This window comes from Macaca nemestrina, chromosome 18 (assembly GCF_043159975.1).
Source record: "Macaca nemestrina isolate mMacNem1 chromosome 18, mMacNem.hap1, whole genome shotgun sequence".
In the NCBI taxonomy this organism is placed as follows: domain Eukaryota; kingdom Metazoa; phylum Chordata; class Mammalia; order Primates; family Cercopithecidae; genus Macaca; species Macaca nemestrina.
This window is the reverse complement of record NC_092142.1, coordinates 398,773-416,478: the sequence shown is the minus strand read 5'-3', so window position 1 is coordinate 416,478 and position 17,706 is coordinate 398,773. Positions and strand designations below refer to the sequence as shown.

The 17,706-nt window shown below is 45.0% G+C and overlaps 1 protein-coding gene across 2 annotated transcripts in view; it reads left to right on the top strand.

Moving 5' to 3' along the window:
- LOC105471856 (disco-interacting protein 2 homolog C-like) overlaps window positions 1–17,706 on the top strand; it is a 220,576-nt gene that overhangs the window by 12,047 nt on the left and 190,823 nt on the right. Inside the window, exon 1 of one of the 2 annotated variants that reach the window (XM_071083728.1) lies at window positions 14,321–14,471. The exons of the other annotated variant lie outside the window; for it this stretch is intronic. The gene's annotated coding sequence lies outside the window, so the exon portion shown is untranslated. Of the gene's footprint in view, window positions 1–14,320; window positions 14,472–17,706 lie in introns of those variants that run through there. 2 annotated transcript variants of the gene reach the window in all.

Genomic DNA, 17,706 nt, shown 5'->3' with positions numbered 1-17,706 from the left:
ACCTGGAGACTGTCCCTGCAGGACCCCCATGAGGCCTCCGGCCAACTTCCAGTCTTCTCAGATGCAACATCCACGAAGCCCTGGGGGACCACAGCCGTCCACACCCAGGCCAGGCCACAGGACAGATCCCTCGGCAGATGCTACCCATTTCTAACCCACTAGCACATGAACAAGTCAAACGGTGGCTGCTGACACCACGGAGCGTGAGTGGTCTCAACAGCAGGAATAACCGAAGCCCAGGATGCAAAGCTGCCTGAATACCTGTGAGATGCCAGGAGGGAGACAGGAAGTGGTAAGGACCCAAATAGCCACCGTGGGGCGCAGGAGAGGATGGTCTGGAGCCTCAGCAGCTCTGGTTGGAAGACAAAGGCTGCCTTCTTGAAGCTCCTCTTCCTTCCTAAGTTTTCCCTCCTCCCTACCTGCCCACCTCTACCTTCCTAAGGGCTTGCGCTTGGAAAGCATGGCAATCCCCACTGGTAAAGCTGATCTGCGGCGCCAACGGGGAATGGCATCTGACCAGTGCAGCCCGATGCTCTGCCTCCAAGCCACACCTCCAGGAGGCTGTTTTCCCAACTTCACTGCTGACAACCCCCTTCTGACAGTATTTTCCTTAAGGCATTCTCAAGGAGGCCTCCGACTTCTCAAGGCACCATTTCTTTAAAGTGCCTTTGCAAATCTCTCCTGACCCGCTGTGTGTTGATTTTACAGCTTCCTTTTAGAGGTAGTCTCATTTATGAATTTTCACCTTCACGGCTGTCACGATGCTTATATTCTTGGGGACTGTCTTTTTCATCCCCTTGCACTACCCTTGTATCCTCCCGTATGTAGAATAAAACACCTTCACTGATTGCCAAATTGGAACTTCCTGGCAGAAATGCTTAAAAAATTGTTTGTTTCAGTAAGTTAACAAAAGCTAGTCCGTGTAGGAGAAGAAAAACTGACATTACTCACCACTGACAAATAAAAACTGCTCCCAGCTCTGCGTTACTGCCTACAGCAATAAAAGCCTGGCAGGAGATTCAGCAAAAACACTTCCCAGTGCTCATCCATTTAACACTAAAAACCTCAGTGCCATCAGCACTGCATTACTTTCAACAGCGAGACACGGAACTTGAGGCTCAGAAGACTAAGCAACCAGGCCAGGGCCACAGCAAGCACCATGCTGGCTAGAAAGCTGGATCTGCCCAACTCAAAGTCTGACTCAGCAGTCAAACTGCACCCTTCCAGCATCTCTGCAAAAGACAGGTGGTTTCAGAGACGTACACATCCTTCCCAGCACCCTGCATTTGGCATACCTGTTTTTTAGGCTGAAAAACCGGATGGCAGCGAGAACCTTCTTCAAGACTAATCAACAATTCTACTGCTGCTTTTTCCTAGTTTAGAGAAAACAGTGGCTACTATCGTGTTTGGGTAGACTTAGTTTTCTTCTATTGAACTGTAGGCCAATTAGAGTCCCCATTTCTCATTATCTTTCTTCAAATAATTTTTTGCAGCTAGAAAAGCAAACCCTTCACTAAAGTAGGTTTCACATGGCAAGGAAATCACAGCAAATAAAATGATTTTAAATGGAGGCCATTAACAATAATAGATCACAAATGCCACACCCAACCTCTGTGCACAAAACTGGAGATGAATAAGAAAAAAAGGATTTCAAACAATTGGAAATTTAACTAGGAAATAGTTATTTAAACACTAAAAAACAATACAACTAAAAAAAATCACATAATCATTTAATTGCTAAGCACATACATATTTTTACAAGCATAAAAATTACATCATTTGAAGCTGATATAACCACATAACTTAAAAATCCAAGTCAGTCAACAAACCTATGAGAAACAAAGTCAGTGAATTGACAGTTGACAAATTAAAAAATCTGTAACTACCTACAATTCTTTTTTCTTTTCTTTTTTCTTTTCTTTTTTTTTTTTTGAGACACAGTCTTACTCTTTTTGCCCAGGCTGGAGTGCACTGGTGCGATCTCAACTCACTGCAACATCTGCCTCCCAGGTTCAAGTGATTCTCCAGCTTCAGCCTCCTGAGTAGCTGGGATTACAGGCACCCACCACCACGTCTGGCTAATTTTTTTGTATTTTTATTAGAGACGGGGTTTTACTACGTTTGGCCACACTGGTCTTGAACTCCTGACCTCAGGTGAACCACCTGCCTCGGCCTCCCAAAGTGCTGGGATTATAGGTGTTAGCCACTGCACCCGGCCTGCTACCTACAATTCTTTTTTTTTTTTTTTTTTTTTTTTTTTTTTTTTTGAGACGGAGTCTCGCTCTGTCGCCCAGCCCAGGCTGGAGTGCAGTGGCGCGATCTCGGCTCACTGCAAGCTCCGCCTCCCGGGTTCACGCCATTCTCCTGCCTCAGCCTCCCGAGTAGCTGGGACTACAGGCGCCCACAACCGCGCCCGGCTAATTTTTTGTAATTTTTAGTAGAGACGGGGTTTCACCGTGGTCTCGATCTCCTGACCTTGTGATCCGCCCGCCTCGGCCTCCCAAAGTGCTGGGATTACAGGCGTGAGCCACCGCGCCCGGCCGTACCTACAATTCTTAAAAGCACAAAACAAACAACTCAAGTAGCTAGATGTTAACTATGGAAGAAATGTGCTGGCCTTCCCTTCACTCAGATGTGTGAGAGCCTGGAGTGCACTAGGGAGTGTGCTGGGCAGAACACGGGAGGCACACACATGTGCCTGCATGGGTGATGTCCCCACAGGGCAGACCCACATGCAGCATATGTGTGCCACTGCAGAGCAGCGTATGTATTCCACTGCAGAGCGGTGTATGTGTCACTGCAGAGCAGCGTACATATCCCACTGCAGAGCAGTGTATGTGTGCTACTGCAGAGCAGCGTATGTGTGCCACTGCAGAGCAGCGTACATATCCCACTGCAGAGCAGTGTATGTGTGCCACTGCAGAGCAGCATATATATCCCACTGCAGAGCAGTGTATGTGTCACTGCAGAGCAGTGTATGTGTGTCACTGCAGAGCAGTGTATGTGTGCCACTGCAGAGCAGAGTATATATCCCACTGCAGAGCGGTGTATGTGTGCCACTGCAGAGCACCTGGCTTCTGTTCCAAGACAGAACCCATCTGAGGGCTTCTGAGGAGAGGATGACATGTTGGGGAAGGATCAGTCTGGCTGCTGTGTTATGACAAGGGGAAGGGCTCACAGAAGTCGGTGGGCAGACCAGTCAGTGCCAGCGACATTCCAGGGAGGGACCAAGGCGGTATGGCCAGGTGGTGGCACAGGAGGGACAGGAAGAAGCAGATGTGGAACATATTTCTTTTTTAAATTTTTCTTTTTTTGAGATGGAGTCTTGCTCTGTCATTCAGGCTGGAAAGCAGTAGCACAATCTTGGTTCACTATAACATCTGCCTTCCGTGTTCAAGCTATTCTCAGGACTACAGGCACCCACCACCATGCCCAGCTAGTTTTTGTATTTTTATTAGAGACAGGGTTTCACCATGTTGGTCAGGCTGGTCTCGAACTTCTGACCTCAGGTGATCCACCTGCCTTAACCTCCCAAAGTGCTGGGATTACAGGCATGAGCCACCGTGCCTGGACTGTGGAACATATTTCTAAAACCTGTTCCAAGGACGGAGTATGAAGAGAGGAGAGGAATCTGAGGCTTCCAACCTGAGCAGCCACCTGGGAGGCTGGAGGTGCCACATAGATGGGAGGACTTGAGTAATGAAGATGGGGAGATACTGTGTCCCTGAATAAGCTTCAATATTGTGAAAAATTTCAATTATCCCTAACTCAATCCATGAGGTATTCTTATTTGTTTTCGGGGTTTTATGTTTGTCCAAGTTTACACAGAATAATAACTATTAATTTTTTTTAAAGTAAAGCTAGACTCTGTACCTTACTCTCAAGATGAAATAAATTCCAGTTGGATCCAAAGACATAAATGGAAAAATAAAGAAAAAATAGGTAGGGCACGTTGGCTCATGCCTGTAATCCCAGCACTTTGGGAGGCTGAGGCGGGTGGAACATAAGGTCAGTAGTTCAAGACCAGTCTGACCAACATGATGATACCCCGCCTCTATTAAAAATACAAAAAAACTAGCCGGGCGTGGTGGCAGGCACCTGTAATCCCAGCTACTCGGGAGGTTGAGGCAGAGAACTGCTCGAACCCAGGAGGCAGAGGTTGCAGTGAGCTGAGATTGTGCTACTGCACTCCAGCCTGGGTGACAGAGTGAGACTTTGTCTCAAAAAAAAAAAAAAAAAAAAAAAAAAAAAAGAAAAAGAAAAAATAGAAGTACCAGAGAAAATGTATACCTATATTTTTAATTTTGAAAAGCAAAGATTCTTTTCAGAATGACTCCAAATGTGAAGCCAGAGAAAAAAAATCAAAACCTATGAACAAATAACAAAGCAATATGTACACAAATAAGGCTAATGAACCAGTGGGAAAAATGAAACTGAAATAAATGGAGAAAATACATTAATAGGCAATTAATGAAATAATTATAAACATCTAGTAAACATAAAAAAAGAATGAAAATAAAAACAATCTTGGCTGGATATGATGGCTCGCGCCTGTGGTCCCAGCTACTCGGGAGGCTGAGGCAAGAGGATGGCTTGAGCCCAGGAGGTCGAGGCTATCATAAGCCATGACTGCACCACTGCACTGTAGCCTGGGTGACAGAGCGAGACCCTGTCTCATAAAAAATAAATAAATAAATAAAAGAAAAGAATTTAAAAAACCTTATTGATATCTTTTGTCTTAGAACTTTACTTTTTAAGAGTATTTACGTAAGTGCCCAAATGAACAAAGATGTTCATTTCAGCGTAATAATTAGGAATTTTCTACATCAGGAACATTACAACTCATCCATCAATGAAGGACTGCTTAGGTAAATAATAACATATTGATAAAATGGAATATCAAACAGCTGACAAAAAGAATAAGGCACAACAAAGATGCCAAAAACACACTGTTAATGAAAAATGCTAGCTATAAAATACAGTACCTTCCTACAAACTCACTTTGGTAGACTCATAGCAAAAATGTGGTAGCAACACTACCTAATTATTAACAGTAATTATTTCTGGGAGATGGAATTCTTGAGGGCTGTTACTTTTCACATTAGTTTTTCTATTTCTAGTAATTTTTCTTTGAACATTTAAACATTTTTAAAATAACTGTCAAATGTATAATTTGAAAAAAAGATTAAAATGTCAATAACAAATATTCTAACCTAAATTATTTACTTTGAAATAATAAAAGAATTAGTTTATTGATGATGCAAATATCCTACCCCATCGATGCAGCAAACATCTGTAAAAATTTCCTAATATTTGGTTAATCCTGTTTTATAATTTCCTCTTTGATTTTCAATACTTAGCTGCTGTTACATACAAAAGCAAATGTGTTTTTAAGAAACAAGTTAAATTGTTTTAGTTAAGATTAATATTGATTGATCTGTGATAGAGAATATAAACTTATGTATAATCCAGTCACTTTTTTTTCTGATGGAGGATACTGTAACTCAGATATACTAAAAGATGATTAATAGTTAATTACATTTGAAAAATAAACTATATCCTTTCATAGCTGAATGAGTTAACCTAATTAATGATTTTCTTCCCTGTAAATTACCTTAAAAACTGATAGTAGACCTTCATCAACAGATCTGAGTAACAGTACAACAGAAAATGCAAGCAACTGATTGGTTGTTTCTTTTGAAAATTCATGTAAGTTGATCTCCCCGTGGCTTAAATGATCTCTTATGCAGGGACCCTCCTGATGGTTCAGGAAATCCCAGAGAAATTCCTTTAAGAAATTAAACAGAGAAAATGTTTTGTTCGTATCCGCAGCAGAGAGCCATGCCTGGTGTTGCTAACAGAAGGAAAGAGTGAATCCATCAAGTCCTCTGAAGCCCTGGGTGGGACCCTGCTGCAGAGAGCTGTTCTCATACACCCACGGGACAGAAAAGGGAGCTGGAGAGACTGTGGGGGAAGGCAGAGCTGCCCAGGTGGTACTGGAGTCTCATCAAATTCCAGTCTTTCTTGTTTTCACAAGGCGTGCCTCACAATATCGCAGTTGGTTGTACACCCCCTGCAGTACAAAGAATAATATTCTTTTCTCTTCCTTTAGCTCTTGAGAACAATATCACATGGCGGGGGACACACCGTGCACTATTGGAAGTAATATCATTCTCTCTTATTCTGGATAGTAGGAACAATATCTCAGGCGGGATGGACAACCCCTGTGATACTGAGAGTAATATCATCCTCTCCCAACGAAGATATTAGGAACCATATCACAGGGGGCGTGTACACTTCTTTGATACTGGTAGCGATATCATCCTCTCCTCCCTGGGTATAGGAAACAATGTGACAGGCGGGATGGACAACCCCCACGTCTTGGGAAGTAATTTCCCTCCCTGGATATTAGAATCCACGGTGGACACACAGCGTGTTTACGATTCTGAGAGTAATATCATCTCCCCCTCTAGACATTATGAACAGTATCAAAGACGGGTATACACCCTCTGCAATATAGGGAGGAATATCATCCTCTCCCCGCCTGAATATTAGGAACAATATCAAAGGAGTGTTTATGACCCCTACGATATTGGGAGTAATATCATCCTCTCCCAGGTGGAAATTAGGAACAGTATCACTGGGGGCGTGTACACCCCTGCGATATTGAAAGTCGTATCATCCTCTCCCCTCTTGGATCATGGGAACAACATCCCTGGGGGGTGTACACTTTCTGCGATATTGGGAGTAACATCATCTTCTGTGCCTTGGAATATTCAGGATAATATCACAGGGGGAGGGGGCGTGTACATCTTCTGCAATATTGGGAATATTATCCTCTCTACCCCTGCAAATTCGGAAAGATATCACAGAGTGGGTGTTCACCTCCTGCAATATGGGGATTAATACCGTCTTCTCCCCTTCGGGATATCAGGAAGACTATCACACAGGGGTGTACAGTGTCTGCGATACTGGGAGTAATATCAGCCTCTCAGCCTTGAGATATTGAGAAGAATGTCACAGGGTGGATGTACATCCCCTGCCATATTTGGAGTAATATCAACCGCTCCCCTCCATGGATATTTGGAACAATATCCCAGGCTGGGTATACGCCTCCTGCTCTACGGGGAGTAATATCATCCTCTCCCTCCCAGGATATTAATTACAGTATCACTGGGCGGGTGAACACAGCCTGTGAATTATTATCATCCTCTCCCCCTCCGGATACTAGGAACAATATCGCAGAAGAGCTGTACCCTCCCTGTGATATTGGGAGTAATATAATACACACTTTCCATGAATATTAGGAGCAGTATCACCAGGTGGCTGTCCATTCATTGCTATGTTTGGAGTCATGTCATACTCTACCCCCATTTATATTAGGATCAGTGTCACGTGGTGAGTGTACACCTACTGCGATATTAAAACTAAAATCATGCTCTCCGTCCCTGGATATTAGGAACAGCATCACAGGTAGGTGTACACCCCCTGTGGTATTAGGAGTAATAATATAATTAATTATTAAACATCAATGATTGATTTTAATAATTATCAATGATACTATTAATAGGAATCCATTTATTAATTATGGATAATTGTTTTAAATATATGATTATGCATACTTAAAATTAATTATTAACATTAATCACATTTAACAATATTATTAGTTCTTAATATTAATTATTATTTTATTACCACCATCACTTAGTATTGATTTAAGTAACGTTATTGCTGATATCATTATTTTATTAACAGTGATATTACTATTAATTATTAATACTAATCATTAACATTTTTAACCAGTATTAATTTTTACTATCTTTATTGTGATTATTAACATCGATGATTACTCTTAATTTTTCTTATATTTATTAATATTAATAATTAATAGACTTGTTCCTGATATCCGGCAGGGAGAGGATATTACTCCCAATATTGAAGAAAGTGTACACCCCTCTATGATGTTATTCCTAATAGCCAGGGGGTAGAGGATGACATTATTGAAACTATTGCAGTGGGTGTACAACCCTTCGGTCACCTCGTTCCTTATATCCTGGGTGGGAGAGGATGATAGGACTCCAAATATCACAGGGGGCGTAGACCTCCCCCGTGATATTGTCCCTAACATCCAAAGGTGGAAAGGATGACATTTCTTCCGATTTCACAGGGGGTGTACACCACCCCTGTGATATGGTTCCTAATATCCAGGAGGCGAGAGGATGATATTAGTTTCAATATTGCAGGAGGTGTACACTCTCTAGTGATATTGTTCTTAATATCCAGGGATGGAGAGGACTATATCACTCCCAATAGAGCAGGGGGTGTACACCCCTTCTGTGACATTGTTCCTAATAGCCAGCAGAGGAGAGGAAGATATTACCCCCAATAACACAAGGGGGTGTATACCTTATATCCTGGAAGGGAGATGATGATACTAGTGGCAATATTGTGGGGGGTGTACACACCCACTGTGATATTGTTCCGAATATCCAGAGAAAGAGAAAATGATATGACTCCCAATACACAGGAGTACACAGGAGGTGTACATCCTCCTGTGATATTGTTTCTTATATTCAGGGGGAGAGGATGATACTACTCTCAATATCACAGGGGTTGTACACACCTCCTGAGGTATTGTTCTTAGTATCCCGAAGGGGAGAGCATAATATTACTCTCAATATGGCAGGGGGTGTACACCTCCTTTGTAATATTGTTCTGAATAGCCATGATGGGAGAGGATAGGACTCCCAATATCACAAGAAGTGTACAGCCGAGGCCAGGCACGGTGGCTCAAGCCTGTAATCCCAGCACTTTGGGAGGCCGAGACAGGCGGATCACAAGGTTAGGAGATCGAGACCATCCTGGCTAACACGGTGAAACCCCGTCTCTACTAAAAAATACAAAAAACTAGCTGGGCGAGGTGGCGGGCGCCTGTAGTCCCAGCTACTTGGGAGGCTGAGGCAGGAGAATGGCGTAAACCCGGGAGGCGGAGCTTGCAGTGAGCTGAGATCCGGCCACTGCACTCCAGCCTGGGCGGCAGAGCGAGACTCTGTCTCAAAAAAAAAAAAACAAAAAAAAAACAAGAAGTGTACAGCTGCCTGTGATATAGTTCCTAACATCTAGGTAGGGAGAGGATGATATTACTGCCCATATCACACGAGTTGTAAAACCACTTCAATATTTTGCCTACAATCCTGAGGGGAGAGGATGATATTACTCCCAATATCGAAGAAGGCTTACACCCCACTGTGACACTACACCCAATATCCACATTGGAAGATGAAGACATTACGCCCAATATCACAGGGGATGTACACCCACCTTGGGATATTGTTCCTTATATCGAGAGGGGGAGAAGATGCTATTGCTCCCAATAACACAGGGGCTGCGGAGGTACACCCCTCCTGTGATATTATTCTTAATATCCTAGGGAAGCGAGGAGGATACTACACCCAATATCGCAGGGTGTACACCCACCCAGTGATAATGTTCTTAATGTACTCCACCTCCCACCACCAGGGATATCAGTCCTAATATCCAGGGGAAGAGAGGATAACATTATGCCCAATATCGCAGGGGAGTGTACACACCCTCTGTGATGTTGTTCCTAGTATCCAAAGGTAGAGACGATGATATTACTGGCCATATCGCAGGGGGTGTACACCCTTCTATGATACTGTTTTTGACATTCAGTAGGGGAGAGGACAACATTAATCCCAATATCGCAGAAGGTGTACAGACCCCTGTGATGTAGACCCTAATGTACAGGGGAAAGACAAGACTATTGCTCTCAATATCACAGGGGCTGTAACCACCCTGCCCCCCGTATATTGTTCCTAATATGCAGCGGGGTGGAGGCTCATAGTACTCCCAATATCCCAGAAGGTGCACACACCTGTGATATAGTTCCTAATATCCAGCGGGAAAGAGGCTGATTTTACTTTAGATATTGCAGTGGGTGTACAGTGCCCCCAAACCCGGGGTATCGTTCCTAATATCCAGGCGGGAAGAAGATGACATGGCTGACAATATCGAAGTGGGTGGACACTTCTTCAGTGATATGGTTCCTGATATCCAGGAGGTGAGTGGATATTATTCCCAATAAAGTAGGAACCGTTCAGTTACCCTGGGATTTTGTCCTTAATAACCACAAGGGAGAAGTGATATTACTACCAATATTGCAAGGGGTGTACATCCCTCCTGTGATATTGTTTCTTATATCCAGGAAAGGAGAAGATGGTATTAGTACCAGTATTGAAGGGATGGGCAGCCCCCATGGGATATTGTTCTAAAGATGCAGGTTGAAAGAAGATGAGACTCCCTCCAATACAACAAGGGGTGTACACCCTGCCTGTGATATGAATCCGAAAACCTAAAAGAAGAGAGAATGACATTGCTTCCAAAAACACACGAGGTGTACACCCACCCTGTGATATTGTTCCTGTCATCTAAAGGAAGAGATGATGATACTACTCCCACTACCGGAGAAGGTACACACCCCCCTGTGATATTGTTCCTCATAACTTGGGGGGAGAGCATGATATTACTTCCAGTATGACAGTGGCTTCACACCCAGTCTGTGATATTGCTCCTAATTTCCAGTAGGTAAAGTATGATGTTCCTGCCAAGAGAGTTTGGGTGTACAGCCGCCCTGTGATATGTCTCCGAATATTCAGGGAAAAATAGGAAGACATTACCCAAAATCTCCGAAAAAGTGTACACCCATTGTGTGATATGGTTTCTAATATCGGGAGGTGCAGAGGATGGTAATCTTTCTCCCATCGCAGGCTGTGTACACATAACCTGTGAAATTGTTCCTAATATCATGAACAAAAGAGACTGCTAATAATGGCCACACATTTCAGGGGGGAATAATTATTAAGATCCACATCGTAAAGGGGAGTAATAGCGATCTTCTCTCTCCCCCTCACTGTTACAATCCACATCGCAGGGGGTGAGAAACCCCCCACGATATGGGGAGTAATAGCATCCCCCTCTCTCCCCCTGGCCTTATATAAGGAGGCTGGCCTTATATAAGTGCCCCCCAATGCCATCGCAGGCTTTAATGTATTCACTTAAAGTTTTTTCCTCATTTAGATCTGCCATTCTCTTAATAGTTCTAATTGCTGCCTGACATTCTGTATTAGCATTTTCATGAGCAAGCAGCTGAACGATCACTTTCTTGGCATGAGAATTGGAAATAGCCTTTTGAGCCGCATCCTGCAAACGGGCGATAGAATCAGGATAAGGCTCCCTTGGACCCTGTTGAAATGTGTGAAAAGAAGGATAAGTAGTAGCAGGGTCGTGAATTTTTTTCCCAGGCTCTTAGGCATGTAGTTCTGAGCTGATCAACAGCCTCATCACCCATTACCATCTGTTGATTTAGAGTACTCCATGCCTGTCCGATTCCAAGCAATTGATCAGGTGTGATATTAACGGGACATTGGGCTTGAGCATTTCTGCCTGATTTGTTGCTTCATCCGTCCACCAGGTTTTCAATTGGAGAAATTCAGAGGGGGACTGGGTGGATCGGGCGAATGCCTCCCAATCCATACGTATTCAATGTCTGTTATAAGCCACACATTGTAACAAAGAATGAACATAAGGGGAATTTGGCCCATATTGTCCAATTGCTTGCTTTAAGTCTTTTAATATTTTAAAAGGAAATGGCTCCCAGCATGCTTGAACAAGTTCTCTAGCCTCCTCAGCTGGTGAAATAATTACCAGAAACTGCCAAGCATTCGAATCTCCCATTTCTTGTGCCTGGCGAATGGATGCCTGGATTGTCCCTGTGCCATAATTTGTATTTGGACCCGCTCGCAGCACTCCTCTACCATAATTAACAGGTGGGCAAGCCTAGATCATTCCCTCATCCTAATTGGCTGTTGGACAAGCCTGAAGCTTCCCTTCGCCATAGTTACTGGCGGGGCCTGCAACAATGGGAGCGGCAAGGCGCGGGTCTCAGGCTCCCCTTCCAAATATTCACGAGGCTGGCCTGGGGGTGGCCATTCCAGACCTTCCCCTAAAGGCGCAGTAGGTGGCACAGTTTCTTTTATAAGTCTTTGGAGATTAGCATACATACCTTCCCGTTTCTCGCCCTTTTTTAAACGAGACTGTCATAGTTCACTTAGCTGATAATTAGACTCCTGATTATTCAACTTTGCTATGTCATCCTGAAAATTCTCCTTCTCCTCCTCAGTGTGGAAGGGCTCCAGGGCTGTTTTAATTGCAGACCACACAGACCAAGCAGAGACGGGAATATCGCGGGCCTCTTGTTGTGCTCGCTTTAAGTCTGATCCCACCTTGTCCCAATCTTCTACATTCATGATTCCATATTCTGGGAACCAAGGAGAATACTTGTCTACAAGACGGAACAAAGATGTGAGATTTTGGGTACTGACAATTACCCCTCCGCGGCGCAGTAACTGCTGCACAATGCTTAAGTAATTAGCGAACTTACTTTCAGCTCGACCCACATTTTCCCGAGGTTTCCCTGGAATTCCCCGAGCGCCCTCCTTACCCTAGAGCTTGAAGTGAAAACCTACTCGGGAGTCCGTTGTCGTCGGTTGTCCTCAGCTTTCCACGCTCTGGTGTTCTTTCACTGGATTATTTGTAGAGATTATGGGGATCCCCGCCTTGGGCACCAGAGACCAGCCTGGGCAACCGAGGGAGACCCCGGTTTCTACTAAAAAAAAAAAAATTAGCCAGGCGGGGTTTCACGCGCCTGTAATCCCAGCTACTCCTTGAGAAATTAGACAAAACCTGCCACCAGAGACTGATTTTCTTCTAAAATGCTTTCTCCAAAATATTTTTAAAAGAAAAGGGGGAAATTGGAAAGGAAAATATTTTGGGCCCCCCAAATCACTAAGATAAAGGGAAAAGTCAATCTGGGAACTGCTTAGGGCAAACCTGCCTCCCATTCTATTCAAAGTCATCCGCTGCTGGCTGAGAAGAATGCATATCTTGTTGCCTCCTTTGGAAAGGCTCATCAGAAACTCAGAAGAATGCAACCGTTCCTCTCTCACCTACCTGTGACCTGGAAGCCCCTTCCTGGCTTTGAGTTGACTCACTTTTGCTTCAAGTTGTACCGGATCAAACCAGTGTTCGTCTTACATATGTTGATTGATGTCTCCTGTCTCCCTAAAATGTGTAAAACTGTCAGATACAGTCAGTTTCTCTTCCAAGGTTTGGCAAGTTAACGTTCTTGTGTTTTGTTCTCGAACTCAACTTTCTTGTTCTCCATGCCTCCTTGCCCTTTGTTACTGTAAACAACCTTCCCCCCCGTCAGTTCTAACCAATCACTCACATCTGTTCCCTTGGTTACCTGCTCTGCACCCATTTCTCCCTTCCAAACCACACGTCCCACCGTTGTAACTCACGACTCCCTTCCCCCTTCCTTATTTGGGAAAGTATTCACAAATAGCCAACGGGGTCAGTTTAGATCTTGAGGTCTGGCCCCAGCCCATGCCAGAGGTAGGGATTGCATTAGGAATAAAAACCCCTGCTTTCCTTTGTTCCGTGTGCTCTTGCGATTGTGATTGATGCGAGCAGCACGCTTCCGCAGAGGTAAATTGCATTGCTGAGAAAACTTTTGCTTAAGTGCTGGTTTCACTTTGCGTCACCGAGCATTTATCTCCAACAAAACCAAGCTGTGCTCTGACCACCTTGGGCAACTGTCATCAGGACATCCTGAGGCTGTGTCATGCACAAGCATCCCCAACCTTGGCAAAATAAACTTTCTAAATACTCTTATCCCCAAATGCTCAGGGAGACTGATTTGAATAATCATAGAACTCCGAGGCTGCACTCCAGCCTGGGCGACAGAGCGACTGTGTTTCAGAAATAATTAAATAAAATAAAATAAAAATCAAATCTCTGGTCTCCCGCACAGCCGACTCTGCGTGAATTACTCCTCTATTGCTATTCCCCCCGTCTTGAGAAACCGGCTCGTCGAGGTAGCGGGCAAGATGAACCCACTGGGCAGTTACAGAATTGCCATTATATTGCTTGGAATTTTATATCTTATTATGCAAAATAGCTATAATCTTGTATACAAGGTTAAATGCGAATGTGCTCCTTGCATGGTCAGATCCCAGCGCAGGAAGGACGCACCCCCTATAAACCGCTAGGCCAAAACGGTCATTCTGGCCTCATCCAGCCTCACGTGAGATCGCAATCTCCTGTCACTCAGGGCCTGAGGGGGCGGGGCCTGAAGCCCCATACAATCAGGGACGCTGGAGTGGGGACCCGTCAATCAGGCGCGCCGCCGGAAAGGAGAGGGCGGCTTCCGGGATCCGGCTGGCGGGCGCTTTGTCTGGCCTTCGCCACAGTAGGCTCTTCCTATGAGTCTCCGCTGCTACTTCCTGGCTCTGGGAGGCCCGGTGGCTCTGCAGCAGCCTCGGCCACCCTGTGACCTGCGGGTGTTGGGCCATCCCTAGCTGACGCCGGGACACCCGGGAAGCCGAGGAACGGTGAGTGGACTGCGCCTGGCTTCCGGAAGTGGGTAAAAGGGCTGGGTGAAACCTGCTGGAGCCAGCCATCGGCTGCGGAACCTGCGGACCTAGTCGCCGGGCGCAGCCGGGCCTCAGTCCCCTTCTGCGCAGGGCCGGGCGGCGCGGGCAGCGGGACCCCTGCGTCCTGTCTGTACCTGCGGGCGCCACTTCCGCCGGCCGGAGCCGTCTCCGGAAGCCCGCGCTTCCCCTACCCAGGTAGTGCGGTGACCACGGGAGGGTGATCCGGGAGATCCCCGACTCGGTGTGCGTGGTTCCAGCGTGGGAGAAACTGTGGTTCATGGAGCTTCCGGTCCCACCTTTCTCCCCCTAAAATTAACCTGAGGCTTTGTTAAAACGTTAAACGGCGTGTTTGAGCAAACGCGATTCATAAACGGGTACCGCAGTCATGGTTTGTGGTTTGGGGTCCACGGGAGGGGCGTAAATGAGAGGCTTTGATAAGGTGAATGAGGAAGCAAACCATACACATATATACACACACATATATATATACATATATATATATTTTTTTCTTTTTTTTTGAGACAGAGTCTCACCCTGTCGCCAGGCTGGAGTGCAATGGTGCAGTCTCAGCCCACTGCAACCTCTGACTCCCGGGTTCAAGCGATTCTCCTGCCTCAGCCTCCCAAGTAGCTGGGCTTATAGGCGCCACCACCACGTCCAGCTAATTTTTGTGTGTTTAGTAGAGACAGGGTTTCGCCATGTTGGCTAGGTTGGTTTCGAACTCCTGACCTTAATTGATCACCCTCGGCCTCCTAAAGCGCCGGGATTACAGGCGTGAGGCACCTTGGCCAAAATATTTTTCTGTTTCCAAACATTTTACATGAGAGGAAAGGGGAGAATAAATCATCTGACACTCTACTGTAAAAAAAATCTTTGTGCCTCTCTTCTTTTCATCTTTTCTAAGTGTACATATTACCAAAATGTCTTTAGGTTGAGGTCCCCCCGTGAAAACCTGACAGGGTGTTGTGTCCTCAGCCACTCTCCTGTCTTTTCCTAGTCCTGGCATTTTAGAACTGTCTGGGGATGACCCAGGATACCCACAGTGGCCATGTCTATTGGAGGGTCTAGTGAGTATCAGCCCCGGGGTCATCTCATCCCCAAGGACAGCCTGAGGTAGGGGGTAGAGTCTCTCAGGGGAGCAGCTGGATGCTCTTGGCCTTAGAGGAATCTCCTGGTATAGTTTCATCTAAAATGGTGACCCCTTAGGGTCATTAAAATTTTAGGACATTAAAATTAATGGACAATACAATGTAATGTCATGACCTACAATGTTGGGTCATTAAAATTATTCCTCCAGCCTGAGTTTTTATTCCTCGAAGACACATTGATGGTTTGCCAATTGGATGCTGATATTGAGAGGAAAAGGCAGAAATGATTTTTGCTCTCTAGCTTGTCTCAGACTTGTGAAGAGAGAAAAACCATCCCAAAGGACAAGGAAAACCCACCCCAGAGAGGATGTGCAAGAACCTGAATATTAAAATGCACTTAAGGCACACAGGAGGACAAAGAGCAGTGCCAGTGCCTCCTAGGTGGTCATTGAGTACTTTACTGAACAAGATGGGTGTCCTAAGGGATAGAATGGCCTGCCGTGACACTTAGAAAGGTCTGCGTTGAAGTCAGCACTGCCTCTCCCTGAGTTTGTTACCTTGAAAAGGCTTGTCCGCTTATTTGAGTTTCAGGTTTTCACTGACTGTAAGATACATTTTGTCAGTACAGCTTGAAAGATAAAAATACTATTTCCAAAGAGGCTAGGTAAAATGATGTATTTCATTTGCTAAAAATTCGTATTTATTTCTTCCCCAGAGTGAGTGTAGTAAGTTTTAAAGTTCTGTTCTTTTTAAGGGTAATTTCAAATGGAATTGTAGGACTTAGCTTTGTAAATGCTACTGGTGAAATAAAAGTGTGATAGATAAATTGATGATTTATAAAGATTCACCAAAATGTCAGTTCCCCTCTTGTAGCTTGATGAAGAATTTATGACAGTGGCCACATGTGTATCCTCTTATCTGGGTGTCTGAGTGTTGTTTTTTGTTTTTTGGAGATGCTGTCTTGCTCTGTAGCCCGGCTGGAGTGCAGTGGCGCCATCTCTGCTTACTGCAACCTCCGCCTCCCAAGTTCAAGTGATTCTCCTGTGTCAGCCTCCCGAGTAACTGGGATTATAGGCACCCACCACCACACCTAGCTAATTTTCATATTTTTAGTAAACACAGGGTTTTAGGCCTGGCACGGTGGCTTATGCCTGTAATCCCAGCCCTTTGGGAGGCCAAGGTGGTCGGATCATGAGTACAGGAGTTCCAGAGCAGCCTGGCCAACATGGTGAAACCCTGTCTCTACTAAAAATACGAAAAAATTAGCTGAGCATGGTGGCAGGCACCTGTAATCCCAGCTACTCGGGAGGCTGAGGCAAGAGAATTGCTTGAACCTGGGAGGTGGAGGTTGCAGTGAGCCAAGATCTTGCCACTGCACCCCAGCCCAAGGGACAATGCGAGACTCCATCTCAAAAACAAATAAACAAACAAACAACAAAAAGACGGGATTTTTGCCATGTTGGCCAGGCTGGTCTCAACCTCCTGACCTCAGGTGATCCCCTGCCTTAGCCTCCCAAGGTGCTGGGATTACAGGCGTAAGCCACGACGCCTGGCCCACTCTATTTTCTTTTTATTCCCTAAATTTTAATATGTTTGAGTTTGTCTGTTCCTTTATGACTTTTTTCTTACATAAAAAAAATTCTGCCTAATCCTTCGTTAAAAAAAAAATCTTCCTGTGACTTCTGAAAGTATTCTGGTTTTATCTTTTGTATTTGAATATATAATAAGATGATTATTGTTCATGGAATAGAGAAGAATGCAATGCATTTTCCCAAGTAGATGCCAGCCTGGTTTGCCTCATATTTTAAAGTGCATGTAATTCATTTTTCTTTTTTCTTTCTTTTTTTTTTTTGAGACGGAGTCTCGCTCTGTCGCCCAGGCTGGAGTGCAGTGGCCGGATCTCAGCTCACTGCAAGCTCCGCCTCCTGGGTTCACGCCATTCTCCGGCCTCAGCCTCCTGAGTAGCTGGGACTACAGGCGCCCGCTACCTCACCCGGCTAGTTTTTTGTATTTCTTAATAGAGACGGGGTTTCACTGTGTTAGCCAGGATGGTCTCGATCTCCTGACCTCGTGATCCGCCCGTCTCGGCCTCCCAAAGTGCTGGG